Source organism: Emydura macquarii, unplaced genomic scaffold, assembly GCF_026122565.2.
Source record: "Emydura macquarii macquarii isolate MOO-44397 ecotype Brisbane River unplaced genomic scaffold, CSIRO-AGI_Emac_v2 contig_2699, whole genome shotgun sequence".
In the NCBI taxonomy this organism is placed as follows: Eukaryota; Metazoa; Chordata; order Testudines; family Chelidae; genus Emydura; species Emydura macquarii.
The window spans coordinates 2,647,290-2,662,898 of NW_027132836.1; positions in this window are offsets into that span (position 1 = coordinate 2,647,290).

Sequence of the window (15,609 nt, forward strand, 5' to 3'; positions counted from 1 at the left end):
AGCCCATTTCTGTTTAATTTGGAATATTTTAAACTATTGTCCAGTGCATGCTTATCTGTGCTGTTCTTGCCCAGATGTTTCCCAGTACAGTTTATACAATAGCTTGAGGTTCTCTTCTTCCCCCCCCCGCCCTCCTTCAAAAAGCACAGAACATTTTTCATGGTTGTAACCTGCTATGTAAAATGAAGCCAGTCTAGCAGAAGCAGGATTCCACCTACACCTAGTGCTGCTCTAAATTCTTTGTAAGGAGAGTGGGGAGAGAAATATACTCTAAAGGAAGGGCAGTGTTTCTTCTGCTTTGATAACCCCAACAAGGGCTGTTAACCCAACAGAGTTCAGTGGCCTATGTCCATGTGTGTAAGGGTACGTCTATGCTTCAAGAGGGAAGTGTAATTTTGAGCTTGAGGGGACACCCATGTTGGCTCGGACGCATCTAGTGTACTAAAAATGAGGGTAGCTGTCGTGGTAGGTGGGGCTAGCCTCCCTGAGTATGTGCCCTTCCAAGCTACTAGGTGTACACTCAGCACAGCTACCCTGGGGTCACACAGATGTGGTTACACTCATTCTCAGCTCGCTAGCTTGATCACCGCTCATGAAGGAACATCTCCTTGAGCTGACAAATACCACCTCTAGCATGAAGTGTGGCCATCCTTTACTGTGCTGTCACAGGGAGACCTCTAGGATGTTGTGTGTCTAGTTACCTGAGTTGTGTCAGCAGTTTTCAATAGTTCAGTTGCAGTCTTCTGCTGGTGGCAGCAATGAGTAGTTGCAGGGCCCTATTTATTCTCTAAGTTCTTATACAGCGCTCTTTGCTGTAATTGCTGAGTGCCCTCCTGCCTGCCATTTTTATCTAATAAAACAGGTCATCTTTCTTTGCGACTGGTGATTATGGCAACTATTAAACAACACTGACATTTCTGGTCATTTTTTAACATTGTAACATTTGAAATATTGGTTAAAATTCATATATATAGATGGATTCCCCACAGCTGCTCCTATTGAGAGTGGGACAGATCTAAAATGTCCATACTAATCTCGGGTGGTAAGGGGCTACCTATCTTTGGCAAAGTACCGACTATTCTTTTGACTGCCATCAAATAACAAATGATGAATTAATTGTGCTCTCCTGAAGCAAGAGCTTAGTGCATCATAGTATGTAGGGAATTTACACAGCAACAGCAATGCTGAAGAAAAATTAATTCCAACCCTCCCTCCCTCTCTTTATTTTCATATCCATATCTAGTTTTAATGATTTATTTGTTGCTAATGTCCGTAGGCAACTGTCCCTGATGTTCAGAGTCAAAATTTGGACTATCTGACAGAAACCCCACTTTTCAGATGCAAATTATCATTCATTAAATAATTCTGAAGCTTACAGAAAGTTAAATGATTTTTAAAATTCTGAATTACTTGATGTTTCCTGCATTACTGCAGGTGTCCCTAATTTTACAGATGGGGAAACTGAGGCAAAGAATGATGAAAAGGCTGCAGCTTGGTAATACCTGGCTCAGAGCATCATCAATTTGTCCTAAAGGAAAATGCGGTAACATGAATGGCAACCCTCAGTTATAGAATTAAGCATGGAGATAGCTAAAGGAAACATTTGTAGGCCTCAAGATCTGTTATGAAAACCCAGTTCTGGTATCGTGAACAAGAAGAACCTCAGTCTCTTCTCATATTCACAGAAATAAATTAGTTGAGTGGAGCGAGCTGCCAATTTGGTTTATTTAGCAGGTGTGGCCTAGCACTTCTTCAGTCTGGTTTGATGGGACAGTTTAAGCATGGAACATGGAGGTTTTTCTCCAGTCAGTTTTTAGGGTCTGGATCAGAGAAGAGAGGATTAGGATTAAAACTGCATTTCAATTAATGGAATACAAATCTATGAATAAATCTGGCCTGCTCAATGTACAGTCCCAGGGCAAGGGAAACTGTCCCTATGGGACTGTAAATCCAGATTACAAGGAAACATTCACATCCAGTTGATAAAAAGAGGCCGAGGCTGGAATGGAAAAACAAGAAAAAGCCAAATACCTCAACGCTCTCTCCTTAGCTTAATTGTATCCCTGATATCCAGTTTTGCACACAAGAGAGAAAGATTGTTGGATTGCACATGGACTGGCTGAGGGTGAGGTGCATTCCTTCTCTAACTTCTATGAATATCACTATAACACTTTTTTCATGTGGTCACTCTCAGAAGGTCCTGCCCTACACTCTATTATGACAACGCCCTGCTAGTTGGGGAGGGCAGGACATGCCTCTCACCTAAGCAGCTCCTGAATTTTTCATCCAGGGTTTTTGCAAAGCCATTTACCTATATACATTTTCTTCCCACTCATGCAGCAAACATAATTTGCACCCAGGTCCTGCTGGACTGAGATTGAATTTCACATTCTATTCCTGTGTAGTAGCCTGTTGCAACAATGACCCTTTAATTTTGCACTCAAGGGAGAGAGGTGTACTAAACACAAGGCCAGGGGCCAGAAACTTCCTGCTAAGATCAGTTACAAGTTCTGGTATATGCTCGATTTGGACCCAGGGGCAGGTCACTTAGGGTTATATCCTCCTCTTCTAGGGGAAGCCTGTGTTTCAGAAAAACTGCAAGATATTACAGGCAGAGTTCACAGCTAGTCATCATCCTGTTCACAGAGGGAGCTGGGGTCTGACCCTCCAAGTCCCCAGGATATTAGGACATTCATACACATGGCTAGCCACTCCACCTTTCCTCACAGGGCTTCCCCTTATCACGGAGCTCCTTCGGCAGCAGCTTCCCCATTATGCAGTTTATATAGAGCTCTATTCTTTAAAGGTACTGCTGGGGACAGCCCAGAGAATTGGGTTGAAGGGAAATCGATCTGACTGTTTCTCTTTTTCAGCAGAATGGTGCAGCAATGGCCTCTGGGAAGAACCTTTTCCCAGTAGATTGCAGTTGCCCTATTTTGCAGCTCTAAGCCATTCTGATAACCTGGATAAGCAGCTGAACTTTTGGGCTCTTAATTAAAGCAAAGCTTTCAAAAGCATCTTTGTCTGTTGCCCATGTTAATTTTTTTTCTCACAACTTTTGTGCTGAAGAGCTTTAGAGTCTCCATGCTTTTGGAGCAAGGGCTTGATATATGGCAGAAGGTCTCCCTGGTCCAAGCGATGAGCTTCTGCTGTTCCCCTGAAAATCTGCCCAAATTTGGTCAATTTATAAAATTTGGACAAATCTCAGTTTGCACATGCTCAGAAGAGACTTACTGGAGTTTGGCAGCTAAACTCTCCTAAGATTCCATTTGCACTTAGTGTGCTCCAGTTCAGTGCTGCAGGGGTTGAACGGGATGTCCCGTGAAACTGCTAATTCCCAGTTGCTGTGGCACCAGGTGCCAGAACTGAGAGCAGGGATATTGTTTTCCTGCGCTTCCAATGCTCCCCTGGCAGCATCCTGGAAGTGTGGAGGAGGCAGCTGCCTGACTCAGATGCAGGTGGAACAACATCTGGACCTGGGTGGAAGGGACAGCGGTGGAGGGAATATACAGGAACAAGGAGACTGGGGGGTCGTAGGGAAGACCGAGGGCTTTTCTACACAGGGATACACAGGAAATGTAATCGGAATCAATTAAATATGTGAATTTAAAATGGATTAGTTAAACTGCACTCAACCCTTGTGTGGACATTCTCATTCAGAATTAAAGTTGCCTTAATTCAGTTTACTTTAATTCACTTCAAACCCAACCAGGAACCTTCCACATGCTTCCGAAGATACACAGACAAAGGAACCCAGGCAGACCCATCATATCTGGCCAGGGCACTCTGATTGAAAGAATATCAGGATTCACAGAAACCATCCTCAAACCACTCACCAATCAAAGAGCAAGTTTCCTCCAGGTCACAACCAACTTCCTCCAGAAACTCCACAACATCAACAACCTTCCTCAGAACACTATCACTGTCATAATGGATGTCATCTCCCTATCCACCAAGATCCCTCACCATGACAGCATTGCTGCCTGTCTCAAATATCTGTAAAACAATGGAGAACACTCAGAAATCCACTCCAAACACATCACCAAATTCATCCATTTCATCCTCACCTATAACAATTTTACATTCAACAACACTTTGTCCAAATCATGGGAACAGCCATGGGTACTAGGATGGCTTCCCCATATGCCAACCTCAATGAAGAATTTCCAGAATATGCAACATGAAATAGATGATATACTGATAATATTTTCTTCATTAGGCAACCTAATCTCCTTCACAGATCTGCCACAATTTCAATAACTCACAGCTGCAACTGAAATCAACTGGAGCAATGCTTTGAACACACAAACTGTTACATAATGCTAAGTACCCTGAAAAATCATACCCACGGCATCTCAGATCAGGCACCCAAAATTAGCTGAGCCTTTTGACCTTAATCTGTCTGTGCCTCAGTTGCCCTTTTGTAAAATGCGGATAATAATATCCTCTCACTTCAGGGGGTGTTGTGAAAATAAATTCGCTAATATTGGTGAAGTGGTCAGATACTGTAGTGATGAGTGATATATAAAAGTCCATGAATAAATTAATAATAGTCAGTTTTTCAGATTCAATTGTTATTATTTATACAGTACCCAGAAAGTGTTCTAAGTACTTTACAAAACAAATAAAATACATATACTGCAGTGAAAGACATTAAGGAAAAACATGTAAGTGAACAAAAGAGCCAAGATAAGTAAGTGTTAAAGCTATTTATATGTTCTTTATACATTAGCTTTGTCTACAAATTACCAGTTGCTAACACTGAGTGTCATCAGTGTGTGCAGCTGAACACAGTTTAACGACAAGTGTAGATTAAGACAAACTGTGTTCAGTAATATTTCAGAAACCATGGTAAAAGTCTGTTCTAAGTAAAGTGAAAATACAGCAACAAATAATAATTTTTTAAAAAGTCACATCATAGAGATTCCTAAATATTTCTACAAGTGGGGAGGGGGAACTCCAAAAACATATGATGGAAGATCCTATTTTCTGTGAGAGACTAAACTCAGAGTTCCTGGAAAATCCATTCTAGGATTCTGGTATTAGAGAGCTGGCAATTCTGGTTGAGAGCGAAGGAATGGATCCTTTTCATGAACAAAATGATCCCTGAAATGCTGGATTTAGGTCTGTAAACATACCCTTGGTACATATAAAGGCTGTGCTTAGATCTCAAGCAAGATATAGTGAGCAAGGCACAATGAACCTTCAGCCTCTCAAACTCTTGGGAATAGGATAGAGTGCCGGGAGCAGAATGGAAAACACAGAAATCTGGAAGGGCTCGAACCTGCTTTTCTCCCCTTTCTCCAGATAAAGATTAGGACTATGAATTTGGAAAGAAGAGTATGCGGGGATATGACAAAGAGATGTAAAATAACAAATGGCAGCGTGCAAACCAGCTATACATTGCTATTTACCCTAGCCTGTAACAGAAGAACAAGAATGCTGTAGAGAAATTAGAAGGGAACAAGTTTAAAAACTGATAAACACACTATTTTACACAATGCTCGCCAAGAATTACCAGGGAAAAGCAAGGATTTTTGTTCAGGTACATCTTATTAACAGCATTGCATTACCACAACTATCCTTGAGATGGTGCCAATATCCACTGCTGGGGCTAATGGAAAGGGGACCAGCAGGCAGAGAAAGGGAAGCAATACCAATAACCCTAAACTTGTTTGTCCTCAGTGTTTCTGTTATTACTGAACTATTCAGAATAGATCTTTGCAAACCATCTGCCACTTATATCAGCTGTTTTGTTGTTCCTTCTAGAAGTTTGCTATTCTTTTTTCCCTTATGATTTTCTGCTTTCTTTTTCAAGTCTGTATACAAACTGGGGCATTAGCTCACTGATTTATGCCTTTTCATCTTTTATAAACAAATTGTAAAATTTGAGACTGTACAAGAAATATTTGTGGACTGAAGGAAGCTAGAGAAAAAGCATTTGTTTTAGAGGTTTTTTTGTGGTGTGGGAGGGAGAGAGGAAGTGACTTGCTGATCTGATTAAAGTAGCAAAAACACTTTTCAAAGAACTTGTGCCTAATATTTTGTAACAAAACCAAGCCCTCTATTTATATTTCTTCATTAAAATAATGTTAGTAATCAGTAAGGAGGAAGACTAGGAGCCATATATATTCTAGAACTAGGACCCCAGCCCTTTGTACCTTTCTATAATTAGAGACCCACCTGCACACCCCTAATTCACTGTGTCCCTCAGATCATCAACCATATTTGTTGTCCTCTTGTCACCACCACCTCCTTATATACAGCTGTAATCAGAGACGTGAAAATTATGCCTTAACAGTGCGCTTCCCCTCACCTTCGCCCTGCCTGTCTGAGCTGGATCCTGCCTCCTGAACTGATCAGAACATACAAATGTAGCCACCCACCTCTAGGAGGAAAATTGAGTTGCAGCCCTGGTGAAACATAAAGTTTATTTGACTAAAAGTGACGCAAAAATTCTTAAAGAGCTCTTTGGCAGCAGATTATCTGGAAATCAGACCATGTGAGGGGGATTGGTGTACAAAAACCTCACCAAGATGCTGAGTTGCCCAGAGGCTGAGTTTCAGAGGCTCTGAAGTAAACGTAGGGTTAGGGTTACTCAGTCTTGGATAACTCCAGAGGGAAAGCACTTCAGATTCATCTGAAAGGCAGGTACTTTTTCATTTTGTTTTAAACCTACAGATATGTAAAGTTTTGTATTATGTGAGCCAGACAGACTCCTTTATCTGGAAGAGTCTGCCTGTCACGCTTCAAGCAGGCACTGGAGTTTCATTAATTTTTACTGTTTCGTAACTTGTTGCAACTATGGTTATGAGCTTTGAGAAAGTGGTGATGACCTCAAATTTATATAAAACATTTTGTTTGTTTACTTTTAGTGTTGTTTTTAAATGAAAACTTTATAAGTCCCCTAGCACCCTTTGAAGTGCTGGGAGAAAAGACACATCTGTCATGGCTTTCTGAAAAGGATGTCTTGAATTTTGGTGAAAGTTTGCTTTGATTCATTAAATGTATGCTTCAATTTGCTTTTCTGCTGCTACATGCCCGCTGTCTCATCCAGGCATTTGTCCAGCAATTATTAATGTTGCAGATGAATGCCTGCAGCAGAACGTGTTATGACAATTTGAAATTAGAATTTATGGCAATCTAAATTATTGTATTATGAACAGAACATTTATTTCAAACTCAAAAAAAAGTATATTAAAATGAGCTAGAAAAGAATTATGTAAAATGGGCAGAAACTAAGACAAAATCAATGCAAAGTTCAGATTTATTATAAAAGGACAAAAAATAAACCAAATTTAATTAGTCACATTAATTTATATTTGAAATTATCATTTATTATTTTAGAATGGTTTATCTAACTTGATGGAACATAATTATTTTACGTAATAGACTGAAGAATATTTTGTGAATGTATTTGTTACAATCAGTGTTTACCTATACAGTTAACAGGTTCATTGGCTTACTTACAAGTTTGATAAATATTACGGAAGCTCCAATGATTAGGAATATAACATGATCGAGTATGTAGTGTAAAGCGTCTTGGAAGATTAGAGGTAGAAAAAGAATCTAATATGAAAGGCAAAAGTTTAGGAAGAGAATTGGACAGATAATTCAGTGGATTTGGATTCCTGGAGATAGTTTGGTTTTGGGATTTTTGAATGAGTTGTTTATTCCCAGGCACTTCATCAGATTTAATGCAGTACAACTGATGTTAAACCTTCCTGGCTCTTCTTTCAGTGTGTCTTTTTAGTGGCTTGACACTATAACCAGCTCTGATGTGGAGTCGGATAAGAATGAGGTTTCTTGGGAAGCACTTTATAATGTGGGTGCATTTTCTAATTGAACAAGGGAGAATGAGTTTCAAATAGCTCTGCAACATAACAAAAAGTGTCAAACCACCGTAGGAATCCAATACAAAAATTATCCCCAAGTATGGAAAATGTTTATCAAATCTCATCTCTCTTGTGCTTCTCTGCAAGAACACATGTTGAGTTCTCCAACAGGAGCGGCATTAAGGAGATGAGGATGCAGCTTCCTACTGCTAATTCTCTTCTAAAGATAGTTCTGAGCATTGGCTATTTGGACAGTTATTTTTCATGCAAATAACTTTGTACAATAAAGGCCATGTAAAGTACAAGAGTTTTCCTAAAGTACTGCAGCAGAGCTTGGAACCAGAATGTTGCTGCCATAACTTGAAGATAGCCTTGTACCCAGTAGCCTTATTGTAAAGATCATCTAGACACGTTTGCGACCATTTATTTACTTCCGTACATAAACATTTACAAACATAATTCTAGAGAAATGTGCTCTCTTAGTGCAAATTTATAGTCAATCTCTGAATCTTACTCTGTGTATGCATGCATGTATCTTATTATATGGTGCGTATGTATTATTACCTCAGCCTCCCTGAGATGAGTCAGTGCTTGCTGATGGTGTCTAGCAATTTTGTGAGATTTTCTGTATTATATATCTTCCTTGAAGATTACTTAAATGATTTAAGGATAAAATCTAAGGGAATATCACCCTCTTTAAAATCATCTAGTCCTTTGCACTAAACATTTAAACATTCCGCAGCTACAGAATGAGTTTGTACCTCTCCTTTCTCTATAGTCTGAACAATTGTCTTTAAATATATGGCAATGCACCATTTACTATAGTCTGCAAGTTTGCTACTATTATGTGGTTTCCCTTCTCTAGGAATTCCACAAATAAGTCACTGTCACATGTACTGTCTGTCAGGAAATGCTAAATATAGAATGAAGTAACAGTGAGGTTGTAATATAAAATTGAGTGATACTTCCTTCTTAATGCACTAGGTTGTGTTGCTGCACATGATAGTTAAGAAGACCATAAACCTTTTAGGGTCATGTACAAGACCCACCACACAACTCTGTTTGTTCAGAAACATTGTGGTCATATGTGTAGCCACACTTAACTGTGTGTGTGTGTTGGCTCCAGATGTTTCACTAATTATCGCTATATTCTGCCACCCTCACTCTAAATAATATTTTATGCTGCCAGTACAGCCATTGATTTCAGTGGGACCATTTGCAGAGTGAGACGATACTCTGTGTTAATCGAGTGTCACAATCTGGCCCGTAATAAGTTATGTCCCTTCAGGTCTGAGTATTATTCACATACAAGATCCATGTTACTATCCGCATGTTGTAAGGGGCTTGGATACTCTGGTGATAGGGAATGGAATAAGAACATAAGATACATAGATATATTAAGCACACATAGTGGCTGTGATACAAATCCCACTAGTTTCAATTGGCTTTGGATCAGGTCCATCACCTACATGTTATTTCAAACTGGACTAGATAAAGAATAAATAAAACATGCTGCAGAGATCAACCCTGAACTGGCTGAGGGATGTACTAGATATGAACGAATGCCTCTTCCCTGTGCCTAACTCTGATTCGCTAGCTGACCAGCTCCAAAGCTGAGACTGTTTATCAAGTGATTACATACTTTTGTATGCTAGTTTTGCAAATTTAAAATACAGTGCATCCCAATTACTGTCAATTTGCTTAATAGAAAATCCAGATTATAGGGAAAGATTTTCTTGAGACCAAACTGCTTTGCATTAAATCAATACAAATGGGCCCATTTAATAGCAAATGTTGTTAAATGACTGTCAATTCTAAACAGGATTTCCCTGATATAAACAGCAAGTCAAAGTCATTGGAACATATGCTGTGACCAAGTTTTCAAGTGTTAATTGGCTAGAATTGGTCTTTTGTCTATTGTTTTCAAATAGCTCTCATCATCATGGCATCTCTGCTCCTATCCTAGTCTATCATTTCAATATTTGCATTCAAGAATCTCTCCTGGCCTGTGTTGGTTCAGAAGGCAAGAATGGAGAAGGGGATTTAAGGAGCCCCTGTATTTCCCCCTCCACACATGCAATAAAACAGAATCTTTTGAATCCGCTAGAGTGTTCCCAGCAGGGGTAGTTTGTGCAAGTCCTCCATGCCACTTAAGCTTCACAACAGCCCTGGGCAAGGAGACAGAGGTGGAGCTAGGCAAGGCGGGAAGGGAGAAGGGCAAGAGACGTTTGAGTCTGTACTTGTGTAGATCCAGTGCCTGGGAACCCTTACATATGCAGCATAGAATGGCTGAGGTTGCTATTCCAGCCTGAAGGCTGGAATAGTGGTTGCAGATGAGCTATGCTACCTTCTCCCAGGCTAGAGGAGTGATTTGTATCCCCTCACAAACTCCTGCTAAGTTCCCGAAACCAGACCCATTTCTTTGGGTTTTGCATGCGTGTGTATTTCTGCTTGTGTGAGTTTCATCCTTAGTGCAAAGTGTAATTTGAAGCCAAACAGGAAAAAAAAAAAAAATTTTTTTTTTTTAAATCCCCAAATAGTTGAATATAAAAGTGAGAACTAATTTAGGCCACATTAACTGAAATAATTTCAATTTATAGTGTGCAAGAGACTAAGAAAATAGCTTGTTCTGTTTTGCTAAGTATATGTGTTAACCTTTAATTCTCCAGTTCAGAGCACTTTATTCTTAGTAGGTGCTGATATCTGAATGGAGGATACGAATAATACAGATGGAACACAGGTTGCTATCACACCCAAAGTAATATTAATAACATGAAAGTCATTCTACAGGAATTCAACTCTAATTCGGCCAGTGGCTGATACCCCAGCAAGATCAAGTGTTGGTTCATTAAATCAGTAAATTTAAAAAGGGAAAGTAATTTGTTTGAAGTGAAATGCATGTATATATATATTTATTTCATGACTGCAGGATTTAAAATAGCCCAGATGATTTTATGACCAATAATAATTTTTATAATTGTGCACATTAAGGCTAAGCAAATCTCATGCTGCAGGACATAAGCTAATCGTTGCAGGGGTCAGGAAGGAATTCACACACTGCTGCTCCTCTGCATGTACAGAACAGTTTTGCATAACTCGCAAGAGGCATTATGGAGGTTTGCCTTCCTCTGAAACATCAAGTACTGGTTAGTGCCAACAGCAGGATACCAGGTTTGGTTGATTTAACCTTCTAACCAGAATTCAGATTAAAGGTCTGAATCTCACTTTTCCAAAAATTTAGAGAAGAGGAAAAGCACTGATATCACATATCAGAATTTCCTCTCGCCTTTCTTACACAGGATCACTGAGCAGCAAATGAGAGGAATTCTTTGTATGTTGCATACCTTGTCAATAGAGGTCACCACATGCCTCAGGAAATAAACAAGTAGTCACCAGTAAAACAATGAATGGCCAGAGATTGGAACCCAGGACAATGGCATTCCAAGCAGACTTCTTTACCAGATGAGCCAAAGACATAGTTTTTTGCATAGTGGGTGGATCAAGACATTGCTAATGGGCTTTACAGCCTCGGTGGGAGAACCTAAAAGTCACTATTATCTAATGGCTGTTTGGACTAATGTGAACTAATGGCTTTGGTTTAGTTTCTAGTGAACAAGTGTTCACAATTTACACTGACCACTGAGGTTGGTATTTTAAGCGGAGAAGCCTAGGATATAATGGGTGCAGAGAACAGATTTCCCATGACCTTTAGATGTGGCTTCTCTAGAGAAGAGCCAAGGTACACTGGAAGTGGGCAAAGCTTGCGCTGCTGTTGCCCATTCTGTGCTCTGTACTATACTCACTCTGTAATGAGAGGACCACAGTTTACAGTGCTGTCAGTCTGTCACCTTCCACGTACCCGTAAAATCTGCAATCTCCGTGTCAGCGGGGTGAGAGTCCCCTTAGAGTATTCTTTGCTCAGAGCTAGGATGGCGGGGAGACGAGCAGATACATAGGACTAAATCCACATTTATGAAAGACAGCACAAAACTAACTCCAGTTACTCCAGTTTCCAGGTCACATGTTCTTTATACATTTTTTCTTTTCTTTCTTTTTCTCCAACCTCTTCCCCCCTGTAGTTGTTTCACTTGAGCCAATGTATATTTGTATAAGAGTGACCTTTGCAACAGCTCTGAACAAAAATAGATAATAAACTGTTATCCCTGATGCCATTCACTAAAATCGCCAAATAGTACTAGATGCTACAGTGAGAGAGAGCGAGAGAATGCAAGAGGGATCCTCCAGTATTGGCATAACTCTCCCTCAGGTCAGGATACCTATCCCTAGGGCCTCTGCGCATCTCACAATATGTTGTCCACCTCCAAGAACTTCACTTCTACTCTTGTTTAATATTTATACGGTTCATATAAATTTAATCCCTTTGCATGTGTGCTGTCTTTTCTCTTAAGTTGTAACCAGTAAAGAAAAAAGACATTGTCCACACTTTGTGGCACTTTGTGGGTGTTAAAATCCTAGGGCTGTGTGAAATTATCTGCTAAATTTAGCTCACCGAGGCTCCAGCATTACACATCACTGCACAGCTGTAAAGTCTGTTGCTCCAGAGACATTTCCCACAACAAACAGCTGTTCCTATCTTTTTAAAAAGGAGATCTAATTCAAGCTGAGGCCCCTAAGAGGTCACAAACCATTTTATGGGCTTGAAATTAATTCTACTGAAAACCTTACCAAAATGTTCCAGCTAATCTGATACTTCCTTCCTTTCCATTTGAATGAGGGTGGCAGAACTTTGTCCTAGACAGACAGAAATCTTACTTGCCACAAACCTAGGTAATGAACCTGTCAGCTATCTTTTCTCTGTAAAGAAGAATGTGTCCATTTCATAGACACAAACTGACAGATGAAAGCATCCTGTATGAATGCTCCCAGATGCACTCTTAGTTAAATGTCCTTAGTTAGCCACAAGTAGATTGCTGGCTCATCCCGGCAATCCTGAGTATCTGATTCATTTAATACCCCTCTTGGGACTTTAAGAAGAAATCTAAGTGAATGGGGAAAGAGGGAGGGGCCATTTAGTTATGAGCAATTTAAATAATTTCTTACAATTCCATTTTATATGCCAGTTGTCTAAGGGTACGTCTACACTGCAGTTAAACACCTGCGGCTGGCCCATGTCAGGTGACTTGGGCTCAAGCCACAGGGCTGTTTAATTGCTGTGTAGATGTTCAGGCTCCTCTGGTCCCATGATGGGGGGTCCCAGAGCCCAAACGTCTGCACCCCAATTAAACGGCCCTGTAGCCTAAGCCCTGCAAGCCCAAGTCAACTGACATGGGCCAGCCATGGGTATTTACTGCAGTGTAGACGCACCCTAAAGGGGCCCAAGTTCCCTGCCGTGGAATAATAGCAGAGCGGTGGAGCGACAGAATCCAGCGAAAGTGATTGGAAAGAGGCAGGAAAAATTATGAAGATGCAGTATGTGTCACACAATTTGTTAAACTGTTTCTCTCCGGATACTTCATTTCTCCATGTCATGCCCTGAAGACACTCCCTTCCACTGCTATGAACACCCAGGGAAGCTGCTCTTTTCATTGCTTTCCAGCAGGTGAGGATGATCTTAATGATACCATCAACACATCCTGTCTGAGATATCACTTGCAAGGAATTCAGCCTAGGGCTCTGTCTAGGAGCAGAGGAACTGCAATTCTAGAGAACATCATTGCTTGATGTAACCATCTACACTGCCTCCTGCAGTGGCCTGTACCTCATTGTCTGCTGCACGTGGAAAGCTTGTGTAAAGTGGCAGGGCTGTTCAGTGCTGTCCCACAATAGAGCCTTCCACATGGAGCTTTCTACTTTTCCCACCAGGCTTTTGGGGAAGTGGTGGGCTGGAGGAGTTTACAGGACACTTAGCTTGTATTCTGAACTGTACATTTGCATTGTAAGGGATGGCTGCCCACTGAGATTTTTATACATCTAATAAGTCTCTATTGAACAAGCCTAAAACAAAATTTATATGGGCTGCTTAGGCTCCAACCAACTCAATCGTTCCAGCGTGGTATGGAGAGGTACCTTCCTTGAGGTTTCAAAGTTTGCATGTTCCCTGATAACATCTGCCCACCTCTCTTTAAACAGTGAGGCCCAGATTTTCAAAGGTATTTATGCCTGAAGTTGTATACGGTCCCTAGTGGGATTTCAAAAGTGCCTACGCAGGTTAGATACCCAAGTCCCACTGATTTCAATACAGAATTGGCTTGCTCAGGTGCTTTCAAAAATCTTTAGGCACCTAAATACCTTTGCAAATCTGGCCTGGAGCTCTTCACTGAGTGCTCCATCCTGCCACAGCTGAGATGCTAATAGGAGAATTTAGCTGGGAGTGGCTGCTCCGTCAGGAGTGATTTTGGTTAATGACGGCTGAGAAACAACCATGTTTGATATGTTAATCTCTGTGACTTTGCAGCTGGATGCAGGGAGAGTACAGACGCCCAGCGGCACAGATCGTGTCTGATCTGAGCCAAACACTGGACTTCTTTGAGGAACAGTGCAGTAAGAGATTCCTCCTGGAATACAAAAATCTAAACGTATCTCTCCCAATTAGCTATTGGGAGATATAAACCAGCAATTACGCATGGTAACTCTAGTGGGAGCAGAACCCAACATAGTTTAACTAGAAGCAGAGATGGAGGTTGACTAGAGACACCTTAAATGCTGATGCGTTAGGTATGGAAGGTTTAGTCATACGCAGTTTGTAATTAGCTGAATATCCTTTACTACTTTCTAGATTACTAGCACAGGTGTAAAGTCCAGTACAGCTCAGATTACTTCTCCATGTTTGTACCTGGCGTTTAACACCCTCGATGCAGAAAGGAGAGAAAAAGTGGCTCTGGCCTCACCTAGATCTTCTACGTTAACATCCATGGCGTGAAGGTCCTCCTAATCTGTATGAGTTCCTCTGGGAGACTTGCAAGGGTTGGACTCCAAAGGTGCCCAGTTTTTATAGTCTTGCAGGTAAAACCAAAACCACTCGTCTTTGCTGTATAATTATTTTTTGCTGGGACTTTGAAGATGTTTGTGGATGATTAACTTTTGCTAGTAAAATATCATTAAATACTATTATGAGAATTTGGCATTAACGCCCAAGTGACTGTATGAAAAGATTAATATCTGGGGGACTGTGGAGTGTGTACTGCGTGGATGAAGAACTGATAAGGTAGCTGTGAATTACCAGGCTCTATTCATATCTCAAGGGGTCTAATCTTAACAACTTCTTACTTGACTGCTCACCTCTTCTTTCCTCTTACATCCTTCCATGATTAGGAAGACATGCAGATCTAGTTGTCTGGGCACAAAACTGGGCTCCGGGAATGACTGGGTTTAATCCTGACTCTAATAATGGCTCCCTCTCTAACATTCAGCAAGGAACTTCACCTCTGAGCCTTAGCTTTCCCATATGTGAAATTGAGAGAATACTTATTCCTCTTCCTAGGGTGTTATGGTAATTATTTACTGTTGTAAAGTTCTTTGAAAATCAGAAGTGCTATGCCATAATTATAATTTGATATATATAATGGCATTCAATGGTATGTATAACAGGCAGGAAGAAGACAAAGTCCATGCTCCAAGAAATTTACAATACAAGGGCTAAATTGCTACCTTCTACTCTCCCCTTGTAGTATTTTGGCAGGCAAATGGGAGGACAGGGAGGTGAAGCCTGGGCTCCTCACACTCCCTGGCCCCTGGCTTGCAGTGGGGAGTCTGATCTGAGCTGTACCTACTTTCCCCACATGGCTCGAGTCACAATCTGAGCACAGCCAAACAT